We start from the raw sequence: 13,376 nt of genomic DNA, 5'->3' as shown, positions 1-13,376 counted from the left end.
TTTTCCTCCGTCCAATGGGCGAGCGTGGCTCCGCCCCCGAGGTCATCCTGATCCGGATATTCGCATATTGTTTTCTCCTGCCGGCCTATAAAACGGCGAGCGCGAGGTGAATCGTGGCAGAGTGTGGCAGTGGAGAGTGTGGCAGTAGCAATGTGTGTCGGCAGGGCAGAGTGAGTCGAGTCATCGGTGTGGCAGCGAGTTGGGTTCTGCAGTCGGCTGAGGAGAGTTGCGGGAAGAGGCAAAGGAGCTCGGGTCCGAGGTGAGAAGGACGGCGGTCGGCGACGAGGTCGCGGTGTGAGATCGCTCGTCGCGGGACCCAAGCCAGCCAGCCAGCCATTCTCCTCCCCCAGGGCATCAACAATTCCCCCTTTCCCCCACGCTGAGATAGTGCAAAAAGGGGGCCCCGTTCCCACCCCATTCCAAACGTCGTGCCAACGAAACCCGCCAAGGAGCACGGAGTCGGGGCACAGCCACGCGGCCACATCTGCGGCTCGTCCGCCAATGCGTCACGAGGACGTGGGTAGGACCCCCCGGTCTCGCGGACCTGGCCGCTCCTCCAGGTCACACGCACATATTGGCCTCCAGGCCTGTCTTCCCCCTTGTCTATGAGGGTGGCTTCTTTCCTTTGCTTTTGAGTAAATGTGTGTTGGCGCCGTCTGTAAAGTAGAACTGCATAAGTGTTGCCGTGTATACACTTATTCGGTAGTAACTCTGCGTCGTTGTTTCTTTTGTTTTACTGATATAGGTGCATTTTGACTGTTTGGCTGTATATATGTGCTTTCCGTGTGTCGCGTAATAAATGTGCTTTGTGTGAACTGTTTTCCCGTTTCGCTTCGTCTTTTCTTTATTGACCCTCCATCCTGCTTCACGTAAAGGGTTCGTAGTGGGCTTAATATGCCCGGTAATTAACCTGAACCGTCCAGGTCGGCGATAACACCGCTCGGTTATCCCGATAACATGGAACGGGCCGCCCAAGCGGCTCATGTCCAGAGTCGACCTGCGGCGAGGTGCGATCGCCCGGTCGACCATTCGCGCAGGTACTTAGTTAGATCGAATTTGGCGAGCGACCCTATTCTGCGCGGGTGGGCAATTGGTACGATCGTGGTGAGGTTAAACCCCCACCCGTGACTAGCTCCCGGCGTTGGTCCGAGAGGGTCACGACTGAATTGTCCATTCCGGTGGGCGAGTGTGTGTGCCGTGCCATTCCATTCGAGTCGAGCGGCCGATCGCACGCCGTCGGGCGCGAATTCAAAACAATACCTACAAACGTAAATAAACACTCGTTTTACTCTGCGTGCATTGCACATCACGTGTAGCGAATTTCACCTCCCTGCGCCTTGTATTTATTGTTATTTTAAAAGACTTCTGTACACCGCCCTTGAGGCTCAGTTTCCAAGTCACCATCTGCAATTCCAACAAAAGAGATGTAATTACTCTTTTATGGAAAATGTTTTTCGGATTTTTTTTTAATCCTCAAAAATAGACCATTGTGAACACACAGTCGTGTTAAAATATTGGCCTTTACAACCCAACCAATCATCCTTATGAAGGGGGACAGACAAATACACACTGTGATTTATGTCGGTAGATTTTCGGTTGTCAGTGAGGAATGCCAATACAAGCACTCCCCTGGATAAGAGCCTCGGATACATAGTCTAGCCATGAGTCACTCTTTGATAAAGGAAAGCACAGTATGGTATTGTCATAGTTAGTGGTGCGTCTTCAATGACCATCATGCCACCCGGCTGGTATGGGACAAAAAGGTCTCCACGTCCGCTGGGTTAATTTAGTGTGGATCAACATCTTCAGACACATTGACCCCAGTGGGAAACCGACAGGATAGCCGAGTGAAGTTTGTCGGCATTCTGCATTGAGGCGCTTAAGTGCGGCCCCAATCTGCCTATCGAATAGGTTAATAATCCAATTCTCAGGAAGTACTATGGAGCTGTTATGTTGTATAGCATAAGCATAAGTACTATGGATGTTGAGGTCATGGAGAGATTCCATTACCTCGGCAGTGATATTCATGTCTCTGCTGGCTGTGAGTCAGAGGTTAACAGACGTCTGGGTCGGGCCTGGGGAGTCATGGATTCACTGGATAATGGGGTGTGGCGCTGCCGGTACCTGTGTGGGAGGCCGAAAGTCCGAGTCTTCAGGTCCTTGGTGCTTCCAGTCTTGCTTTATGGATGTGAGACTTGGACTCTGACCAAGGATCTGAGACAGAGACTTAATTCCTTTGGTACCAGGTCTCTTCGGAGAATCCTTGGCTATCCCTGGTCGTACTTTGTGTCCAACGAGCGGTTGCTGAGAGAGACTCAAATGAGATTTGTTACCTGCATAGTCCGTGAGCATCAGCTGCAGCTGTATGGACATGTGGCTCGTTTTCCTGGCGCTGATCCTGCTCATCAGATTCTCTCAGTGAGGGAGCCTCGTGAGTGGAGGAGGCCAACGGGCCGACCACGTTCCTCGTGGTTACAGCAGGTTGATCGGCATCTCAAGGAGATTGGGATGGGCCAGGCATCTGCCTGGGGGATGGCCAGATGGAGGCCCCTGGAGTACAGGCGGAAAGTGGACGCAGCGACGCGCTGCTCTGGCGCATGCTCCCATACCTGACCTGACTACGGAGCCCGCTCCCGATCACCACACAGGTTCTCATCAAAAACAGGGATTTATTAAACAGAGGTAGAGGGAAAAAAGAACATGGCCATACAGTGGCGATCACAGACAGTAACAGTAATAAATTGACTTAACACTCCCCCAGAACATCCTTAACAAATATGCTTTATCTCTTTCATTTAGGGAAGCATGGGACAGAGAAAGGAGATGATGAGACAGAGACTGTTGAACCGAAGAACTGATGGAGTACTGTTCTCTTCTCTGAGCTGGCGCCCCTGTCCCACACATTGCTCAGTTTGATGCCGTGGAAACCAAGTTATTCAAGCGCATGAGAATCTCTCGTGGTGAAGCTGAGTCAATGGGCCTATCACTTTGCCATCGCAGACAGTTCTGTGGTCACTCTTTCTGTCTTCTGCTTCCTTACTGATCTTGCACCATCTGCCCTCTCCATGCTTTGTCCTCCCATGTTTCTGCAGGGCACACGCGGTCCACCAGCAATCCCGTTCTCATGTAACTCCAAAAATCCTGAATCGCTGCTCGCCTCCACTCATTTCTTCCCTTTTCCCCACCTGTGGAAAAAAGCTTCCACATTCTCTTGAATCTCATTCTTCCTTCCAGGCTTTCAAGACAGCTGTTCACCACCATATCAGATCATCCCCAATCCAAAACCATGATCTTTTCTATGCCCGTTAAACCATCTTCCCTTCCTACCCCCCCCCCCCACCCTCATTTCCATTTTTTTTTTTCCTTCCTGAGAGTTTGCTTCTGTATCCATCCTGTCCACTACCTGCATTCTCCCCTACCCCTCATCGTTACACGCATCACTTTTTTGTCCATCTTGTCTACTTTGTCCTTTGGCCCAACTGTTGATGTTTCCCTCTCTTTTTGTATTGTTCCTTTTGTGTTGCTGTGTCCAAATCCATTATGTGTTCTCGCTCTTCAACGATCCATTACTTTACATACAAAAAAGAAAAAGAGAGAAAACCTTTGCTGTGTGAGCCCTACTCTCATACGATGAGGGTCATCAGGTGAGTGGGCACGCAAGTCGACCCGGTTGGCCATTGGCGTCTCGTTCGGCATGCTGCAGTTTGGTGAATGGCTTGTCTTCGTAGCTTTCCCCTTCGGGTCTCGTGATCTCTTCACCTGAGGACCACACGAACCGCCAGCAACCCATATGCCACGTTTTTCCACCTTTTGCCATTCAATGAACCACGAACCACCAAGGACTACAGAACCATAAACCAACAACCACCAACCACAAACGCAGTGTGCATGGTTTTATAATGTCTTGTGGCCCAATCATACAGTAGGTGGTGCGTGCCCATTGGCTAACGCAGCATGGCAGATGGTGATTTATGATTCATGCTGATTGGCTGGCAAGCCAGGAAAATTCCACACCACGGACATACCGTGATTTTTGGGTTTGCTTACCTGCCCCTCGGATGGCCTCGAGCCTGACGGATGTCCATATATGGGCATGTTCCTGCAGTGTCCGGACTGTCCTTGCACTGACCAAGCGATCGTGCTCGTCGGCTGTCTATTGGCTGTCAACTAGAAAAGAAGCTCCTTTTAAGGACAGATAAATGGTGGGGAAGATTCAATAATGTAAGGAGGAGTAAAGGTGGGGCTTAGATACAGACACTGGGGTGATGGAAACGAGATCTTTCCAAACACATGCTCCACACACTTTAGCATTTACGAGAATTACACCACACTTATGCTGACATATACTATGAAATAACTATTCCAATATATCCCACATTTTACCCCCGAGACCAGATCTGTAAATTATGAATGAATCTGAAGCAGTTCTCCAATTCAGCAATCTTAATTACACCAGTGTGTCATTTTCATGAATTCAAATGTATTTGTAGGTGAATGAACGAGAAGGAACGAATTATTCCAATGGCGGAATGATAAAATGCTTGTGCTCTATGAGTGCAACATCACGTGGCAGTCACAACGAAAAGATCAAAGGAAGGTCTGAGCAGCTTGAGTGGATCACGTCGTCCAGATTACCCAATCAGCATTACGATAAGGGGAGTGTAACTGCCAAAAGTTTAATACTTGCAGAAAATAAAGTTGCAAATGAACAATCAATGCGTTTCATTGCAACCAACATTTCTTACCAGTGTTCGTTCGTTCTTTCTCTTTCTCTCTTTTGTCTGTTCCCAGTCCCTGCCAATCTCTGCCTCACTATCCCAGAGCAGAAAGGGAGCAGCGACCTGCTCGCCAACACCAAGGTTCTTGAAGGTTATCTGGAATTGAAAAATCTTGCTAATTATTACAAATCTTATGTGAATGATGTTCTCTGAGCTATTTTTAGAGTGAATGATGATATGTTATCTATAAAGAAAGAGATGTGACATCTTGACATGACTAAATCATAAAATGTATTTCATGTAAATAATAGCCCTCGATGAATAAAATCAAAATACCCATTGTACTATGAAGGTCCTTGGTGACGTCAATTGTGTGCGCCTCCTATTGTTAATCAAATAAAATAGAAAACCAAAATGTATTTCTGAAAAACTCTCCAAATTCTCATTTACCCTTTTATACAATTCTCTTTTAAACACGAAAAACGCAACGGTTTCAGAATATTGTTTAATATCTCTCGTTTTCATGACACAAGACTTATTACCCTGAAATGAAATCTTGAGAGGGATGTTAGTTGTTGGCTGGGGAGGGAGAGAGGTTTTTAATTTTATTTGCACTGCAAAAGAAATCAATGAAATTCTTGATGAAAAATGTCACCGTTTTCCTTTATAATGCCCTCAATGAACCATGTTTATCCTTGCCAGGTCATCACTGACCTGGATATGAAGTTCACCTTCACCTGTCTTGTTACTTTTATTTTTGTGTACAGAGTCGAGGCTCATGGAAGAGCTGGAACACAGAACAGATCAGGACGCAACGGAACAAAGGGAACAGCAGAAAGACAAAGGGGAAACAGCAACAGCAGGACTGGGGGACAAAGCCAGCTGCTTCGTGAAACACTTTGGGCCTTTGGAGTCGTAGTAGTAGTAGTAGTAGTCGTAGTAGTAGTAGTAGTAGTAGTAGTAGTAGTAGTAGTAGTAGTAGTAGTAGTAGTAGTAGTAGTAGTAGTATTGCTGGGCTGGTATGATAGCTTAAATATATGAGCACTTGGCTTTGCATGAGCTGTCTCGCCTGGATTCGAATCTTGATCAAACTATAAACTGTCACCCTGGTATTTCACATGTGGGGTGAGGCATCAACATGTGCAGTGTCCGTCAGAGGGTCATTACACTGGAGGTCCCATCTGTCAGCAATTGTCGTTGGTGGATGTTAAACAGTAGGCATGATCTATCCAGCACCCTGAACAATTGGCAAAATCCTGCTGGGAAGACAAAGGCAAACCCTCCAGCAGAACCATTGCAAAAAGACTACTTCGGCAGCATCAAGGCTTTATTAACAGTGACTAGAATGATGATGATGATGATGAAGAAGAAGGTAAGTGATGTTACCACTTATAAAGCTTTCATTCACAGTCTGCAGGAGTACTGCTCTCCCCTTTAGGGTGGTGCACCTGCCTCACACCGAGCTTTACTTCATGCTGTGGAAGATAAGGGTTTTAGGATCATTGGTATCTCCCGCGATGAGGCTAAGTCATTGGGTATCTCACTCTCTCACCACAGGCAGGTTGGTGGTCTTTCTGTCTTCTACCGTCTCATCTTTGGCCTTGCCCTGCCCCCCCCTGCCCTGTCTGTGATTTGTCCCCCATGTATTTCCTCAGGGTGCTCAAGGTCCAACAATCCCCTTCTGGTAAAACTACCAAAATCACGAATCACTGCTCACCTTCACTCTTTCATTCCTCTTTTTCCCCACCTTTGGAATAAACTCCCTCACTCTCTTCAATCCCATTCTCCCCTCCAGGCCTTCAAAACAGCTGTTCACCACCACCTCTTATCATCCCCCATCCAAATCCTCGATCTTTTCAACCCCCGTTAATTCACCCCAAACCCACCTCCTTCAAATTCCCTGCTTTCCTTCCTGAAAGTCCCTGTAATGTCCATCTTGTATTCCCCATGTTCACCACCCAATCCCTCTCCCTTCCACAGATCTCCTAATGTCTCTGTTCCCCACTGTTTTGTCCTTCCCACGCCCCTCTTGTCTCATGCCCCCCTTGCTGTGCGTTGTATGTTAGCTCTCATTCGAGCCTTGACAATGTATACAAAAAAAAACACCTCCCACACTCTGTTTAAATCCACTCCTCCCTCCAGATCTTCAAAATAGCTGTTCACCCCCATCTCATATCGTCCCCCATCCAAAAGCACGATCTTTACGAACCCCGTTAATCCATCCCAAACCCACCTCCTTCAAATTCCCTGCATTCTTTCCTGAAAGTCCCTGTAGTACCATCTTTTTTTCCCCGTGTACCCACACCATCCCTCTCTCTACCACAGGTATCCTTTTACCTTTGTTATCCACTATTTTGTGCTTCCCTCTCCCACCCCTCTTGTCTCCTGCCTTGTTATATGTTTTTGTGTATTGGCCCTTACACGAGCCTCGACTTGGTATACAAAAAAAACAACAATAAATATAAAATAAAGAACATTATGCGTAGTTAGTTTAGTCGTGGAAGTCCCATCTGTTTGATGCCACATTTTTTCTGGCAGCTTTTTTAAATGCATGCACATAACCTTATGTTTTCATTTGTAGTGTCTGAATTGATCGATGATTGTGTCTGATTCCAGAAACTAAGTCGAGTTGAGCTCAGTTCGTAATTGGAGATGGGAGACCTCCATAGAAGACTGGGAGGTGTTGTCTAACGGACATTAGGATAGCTCTGTTGGTAGTGTTTTCCCCTCTGAGCTGCCTGATTATGGAAATGTTCTCCCAGGGAGTTGCATCCCACGAAAACAAAACCATTGGGAGCCGGTCCTCTGGATGGATTTCTCGCCTCGAGGTTAAATGGGATATGCAAGTTAATTACATCGGGGAAGTAGATGTTAAGTTGGATTAAGTCGATGTTAAAAATGGGATTACTCAATGTAGTTCACAGACAACGTGGATATGGCACAGGCTAGGTGGGCCGAATGGGCTCCTAGTGTCTTTAAGTTTTCATAAATATGAATAATTTTTTTATCAACAGTTAACTTCCAATTAAAATAAATCGTTTAAACATGGTAATTATAGCTAATGTGTCTTTTAATGGGGAGAACAGAGTAATATGGACCCTTGAGAAATTTTTACCTCGAGGAATTCTGGGCAAGATAAAAATACTTAAAAGTAACCTTTCTGTGGTCATTTTCATATTCCATTGCCGAGCTGGTGAATCATGGCTAAAACCATGTATATTTATGAGGTAATGACAGACAAAGGCCATGTAGGTTAAGACAGGTTGAAATTTAGATTTTGGAAAGACCACCACTACTACTACTACTACTATAGTGGGGCAACTTAGCTAAATATAGCATAACAATTGTGCATTTTGTGAGGAAAGCACCAAATTTGGCACACGAGTAGCCTATCATATTATGAACAGATTTGGATATTGGGCCATCTCAAATTCAGCCGCTGATGGCTGTGGCAGCCATTTTCCACTGCCATCAAAAATTTTGAGATGGCCCAATATCCAAATCTGTTCATAATATGATAGGCTACTAGTGTGCCAAATTTGGTGCTTTCCTCACAAAATGCACAATTGTTATGCTAAGTTGCCCCACTACTACTATTTCAGACAACCCAATCATTCCCAACTTATTGTGGGGATGAACTTCCAGAGCTGGATCTGACTTCGATTGTGGCAGAAATTTGTAATTTGTTCAGAATTCCAACGATAACTCTCCCACTCTTTTTTTTTTTTTTTTTTAAAAACAGGATCTAAGGCTCATTACATCCGGCCATAAAAACATTTCCTCAACAACAAAAAAAAAAGCCAACCCCTGCACAGCAGGGAAAAATGGCTGAAAAACGGTCTTTTTAAGGCTCGTTAGTGGAACTGCCATATACACAAGACAAACACAGTCACTGAGCTTGTGATAAGTGCCATCACTTCCGGGGGCACTCTGGGTACTATGACACCACGACAATGGCACCGCCTTCCTCACAGCACTGAGCGGGGCATCTTCATGAAAGACATCATTGGATCTTTAACATCCACCAACGACCAGACGGATCTTCCAGCTTAACGTCCTTCCGATGAAGTGAAACACCAGGATGACAGTTTATAGCTGGGTCGATATTTGAACCCAGACTAAGTAGCCCAGAGACCAATGTGCATACCTCTCGTAGTCTAAGCTATCCTGCAAACCTCTGGGAAGTCCTGAAAGGGGTCCATATAACATTTCTAATCCCGTCCTCACCTAAGCTCACCGTAATCGATCTATATTATTGATTGATATTTGAATTTTTTTTTGACAATTTGATGCATCTTGATGGCATAGTTACCTCGGCCACCAAAGGTGGGTGGAGGTTATGTTTTCACCCGTGTCTGTCTGTCTGTGAACAGGATACCTCAAAACGTTATGGACGGATTCAGATGAAATTCGGTTGACAAGTTGGGAGTGTAACAAGGATGAAATTATTAGATTTTGGTTAAAATCCAGATACTCGAATTTTTAAATTGATTCATTATTGACCATTGAATGACGGGGCTATAAACGATATATATACCAAGATACTGTATCTCAAAAAAGTTTTGGATGGATTTCGATGAAACTTGGTTGATGAGTTGTTTCGGTGACAAGAACAAGCCGATTAGATTTTGTCAGCAGATCCGGCCCATCAGTGGGATACTAACGGTAAACTGTTTAGCCTGGCAGAGGTCTGCGCTCTACCAAGTACCGCTCTAGTTATGTTATATCTTTATGTCGTTTCACCCTGTTAATACTTTTCTGAAGTATGAAAGTCGGGCAATCACCGGTACCTTGTTGCTGTACGACGTCTCCATCTTGTGCTCGTCAGGTGTAAATGCCTTAGAGATTGCTCTTTCCCCCTTTTTCCGCCATAATTACATTTTAATGTTGTCACTGTGAATGCGAACCTTCATGAAGCTAGGATAGTGTCGGACTGAGGAGGCAGGTGACATGTTAACCATTTAAATGTTGTTGTGCAGCCCATTCTTGTATTTCTTTGGTTGTTATTTTTCCCATAATTCCTTCTGCTGTTTATTGTTTGGTATTTGTGTGCATAGTCTGAAGACTTGTCGATTTGTAAATATGACGTCTGTACAATTCCTCCTTATTTGTGAAACAATTTGATGAAAAGAAAATATCGATTAGTGAGCCAGATCTGTGTATTACCTACTTACTGAGGCTGAATGAGTAAATTACAAATGGGAAAAGAAAGAAGGAACAAAAACTGAATGATATAGCCATCATCATGGTTGCCTTCTGTAGCCAAAAACGACAGTTCACATGTGACATGCAAACAACCCGGGAACATAAATTTGTTTAGTGTGTCAGGCCTGTCGCCCAGACAACACCCACACTCCGAGATAGCAGGCCGTGGAACCCAGTGGGTGTCAAGAATATCAAAGAACACCAGATCACTTGCTACCCACGGTTTAGGAAGGAATTTGTAATTTGTTCAGAATGTCGACGATAACTCACCTGCCCTTTGTGGAAGACACCATGGGATCTTTGACATCCACCAACGACCGGTGCTGGAAGGTGGGTCCTCCGGCACGGCACACACACCGATGCATCGCCCTGCTTGTGAAGTGCCAGGGTGACAGTTTACAACTGGATCGAGATTCAAACCAAGGCTATACAACTCAATAACTCAGAGATGAGTGCACATACCTCAATATTGTCCTGCCAGCTCAATAATATAGTAGAGACAAAGAAGCCTATGAGAACATGGGATGAATGGGGAGATAAGAAAACAACTTTTGAGGGATGTAGCAGTCAAAGGAGGGAAGGAAAAGTGCATATATGGTGATTCAACATCATATTTGCCAAAGGAATATATATATATATATATATATATATATATATATATATATATATATATATATATATATATATATATATATATATATATATATATATTTGTTGTTGTTGTTCGTCTTTCGGCTGCTCCCGTGAGAGGTCACCACAGCAGATCATCCGTTATGATCCACATACTGATTTGGCATAGGTTTTACGCCGGATGCCCTTCCTGACACAACCCTGGTCGCCTCTTACGACACAGGGATAAGGATTGGGTTTCACCATGATTCCGGGCTGCCCTACACCCTCTCAGCGCGGCCCAGCGCAGAGCTCCCATCCTCAAGCGATCCTCCAACCCAAGCATCCGAGTAGCCGGATTACAGGCACACGCCACTATGTATGTATGTACTGTATGTATGTATGTATAGTTACGAATTTCGCCCGCCCGGCATGCGATCGGCCACGTAACTCGAATCGCGACGCGTCGCCCACCGGAACGGACAATTCAGTCGTGACCCTCCTGGAACTACCGCCAGGAGCCAGTCATGGGTGGGGGTATAACCTCACCACAACCCAGTCCGCATTCTACCCGCGCGAAATAGGGTGAATCGCCGAATGTCGATATACCTAAGTACCCGCGCGGGTAGCATACCGAGGAGTTGTACCACGCCGCAGGTCGACTCCGGACACGAACCGCTTAAGCGGCTCGTTCAGTGCTGCAGGGATAACCGAGCGGAGTTATCGTCGACCTCGACGGTTCCGATTATTTATTGGGTGTCTACACCCACTACCAATCCCTTACGACTTACATGATGCAAGATGGAACTTTCAAACAAAGGAAAGGACGCAACGAAACGGGAAACAGTTCGACAAGCACTTTTATTCCACACACAGACAAGCACGTATTTACAGTTATACAGTAAGAATGCACATATACAGTCAAAGCAAGAACACAACGCAGAGTTACAACCGAATAACGCAATGTACAAGCACTTATACGGGTTTACTTAGTAGACTGGCGCCACACACACACATTTACACCAAAAGCAAAGAAAACACAAGCCACCCTCACAGGCAAGGAGGCAGACAGGTCTGTGGACCAAATGAACGTGTGACCTGGGTGATCGGCCAGGTCCACGAGACCGGAGGGGTCTTACCCGCGCCCTCGTGGCGCGATGGTGGGCTAGCCGCAATGTCCGCGTAACGCGCTTGACTCCGTGCCCCTGGTATGTCTGTCTGTCTGTCTGTCTGTCTGCCCCCCGTAACGGACGGGGTTACCGGCGCTATCTCAGCGCGGATGGGGGGGGTTGTGGATGCTCGGGGTCGGGAGAGAGGAATGGCGGATGCTCCGTCCCGCTAGCGGAGTCCCGGGACCGCACCGACTCCGGCGAACTCTCGCCCCTGAGCCCTCTTCCGCGTCCCTGCTCCACTCCGCGACTCATCCCTCGACTTCCACTCCGAGCTCCGTCCCCTTCGCCGTCCGATCCCCGCAAACAAAGGCCTCAGACTCCACGACTTCCGACTAGCGCCACTTTCTGCTCCACTTTCTGCACCACTTTCTTCACACTTTTCTGCACCCTTTTCTGCGCCACTTTCTCCACACGTTTCTTCACACTCCTTCCTGGACACATACACACGAGCTGCATCGTGTTCGCGTCTTTTATAGACCGGGGGAGGAGCCTGTATGCAGATTCGTGGATAAAAACGCGCTTGGAGGCGGGGCCATGCCACCCGACGTTCAGCCATTGGTCGGGCAAAAAGGGGCGTGAAGCCTTCCTGATCCGTTTTCCTCTCCTGAAGGGAACGCATTCGTACCCGCGGCTCAACATGTTCAGCATCAATTACCGAATGGGCCCTGGACAGCACGACGTTTGGTGTTGACTGGTGGTGTGGTTGATGGTTGTGGAAGGAGAAAGGCGAAGGTGGTGGGGGGTTTGCTGTGGTGGTTTGGTGGTTGGCGGGCGTCGTTTGGGAATGGCGGTGAAGCGATGTTTGTGGGATGGAGTTGTGGAGGTAAAGAGGCGAAGGTGGTGGTGTTTGAGTTGTTGGCGGCTTAATGGTCCAAAATAACGATAGAGAAAGAAAAATGGCTAACTCAAAGCATCGCAGCCCGGATGAATCACACATATTCCCCCTAAACAACAGGTGTGGACTAACTACACATGAACTTAGCGTCATAACTGATCTAAGGACCCTTTATGGTGTATTGCGAATTTCCACAGCCGTAACAATATTCTATATATTTTTATATATATATATACCCAATGCGGTGTGTGTTATTGAAGTGTTAATGTGTAGCTCAAACACTTGTACTTGAATATGTGAAGTCAATGAAAAACAATGAAGCAACATGTGATGTAGCATCAAGTGAATGTAATATAAGTGTACTTGAGCTTGCAGGTGCCAGGCTTTTCCCAGAGATTGAAACTGTGGCCTTTAAGGTATCTAACAACCCAAAAAATTAATAAGAGAAGTAATCCGGGACATTTTGGTGTGATTGGGATGTTGTTACATATACCTCACATTCAAATCTTATACAATGTTATGAAGTTAAAATGATAGTGAATTGAATTCACATACATCAATTAAAATTAACTTGCTTTGTGTGATCGATAAAATAATTCTCTGGAAGGTTTTTGAGGGTGTCTTGTGCATGGGGCAAAACTATAACTGAACATGGTCTCATAGATCATGGCTGCATTTTACCCCGCACATGCCAAAGCGGTGTTAATTGGTTCACTTTGTCTGTCTATACAACCGTCAGTTTATGATTGAGGAACAACTTCATTTCAATTGAATGTTTGATTTTGAACACAAATTGGACCATGAATCGGAAGAAAAACCTGTAGTTTAGCAATACTT

General features: G+C 46.0%; 1 protein-coding gene across 1 annotated transcript in view; it reads right to left on the bottom strand.

Annotated features, from left to right (window-relative positions):
- LOC147021506 (uncharacterized) overlaps positions 1-10,428 on the bottom strand; it is a 106,099-nt gene extending 95,671 nt beyond the window's left edge. The window contains exons 1-3 of the mRNA XM_085891483.1: positions 10,386-10,428; positions 10,194-10,292; positions 4,746-4,841 (exon numbers count right to left, since the gene is read on the bottom strand). The gene's annotated coding sequence lies outside the window, so the exon portion shown is untranslated. The remainder of the gene's footprint in view (positions 1-4,745; positions 4,842-10,193; positions 10,293-10,385) is intronic.
- Positions 10,429-13,376: the final 2,948 nt, after the last annotated feature.

The sequence above is a fragment of the Eptatretus burgeri genome, chromosome 8 (genome assembly GCF_056783735.1).
Source record: "Eptatretus burgeri isolate ZD-2024b chromosome 8, Ebu_testis_v1, whole genome shotgun sequence".
Classification (NCBI taxonomy): domain Eukaryota; kingdom Metazoa; phylum Chordata; class Myxini; order Myxiniformes; family Myxinidae; genus Eptatretus; species Eptatretus burgeri.
The sequence above is the reverse complement of the archived record's forward strand: the minus strand, read 5'-3'. Positions and strand labels throughout refer to the sequence as shown.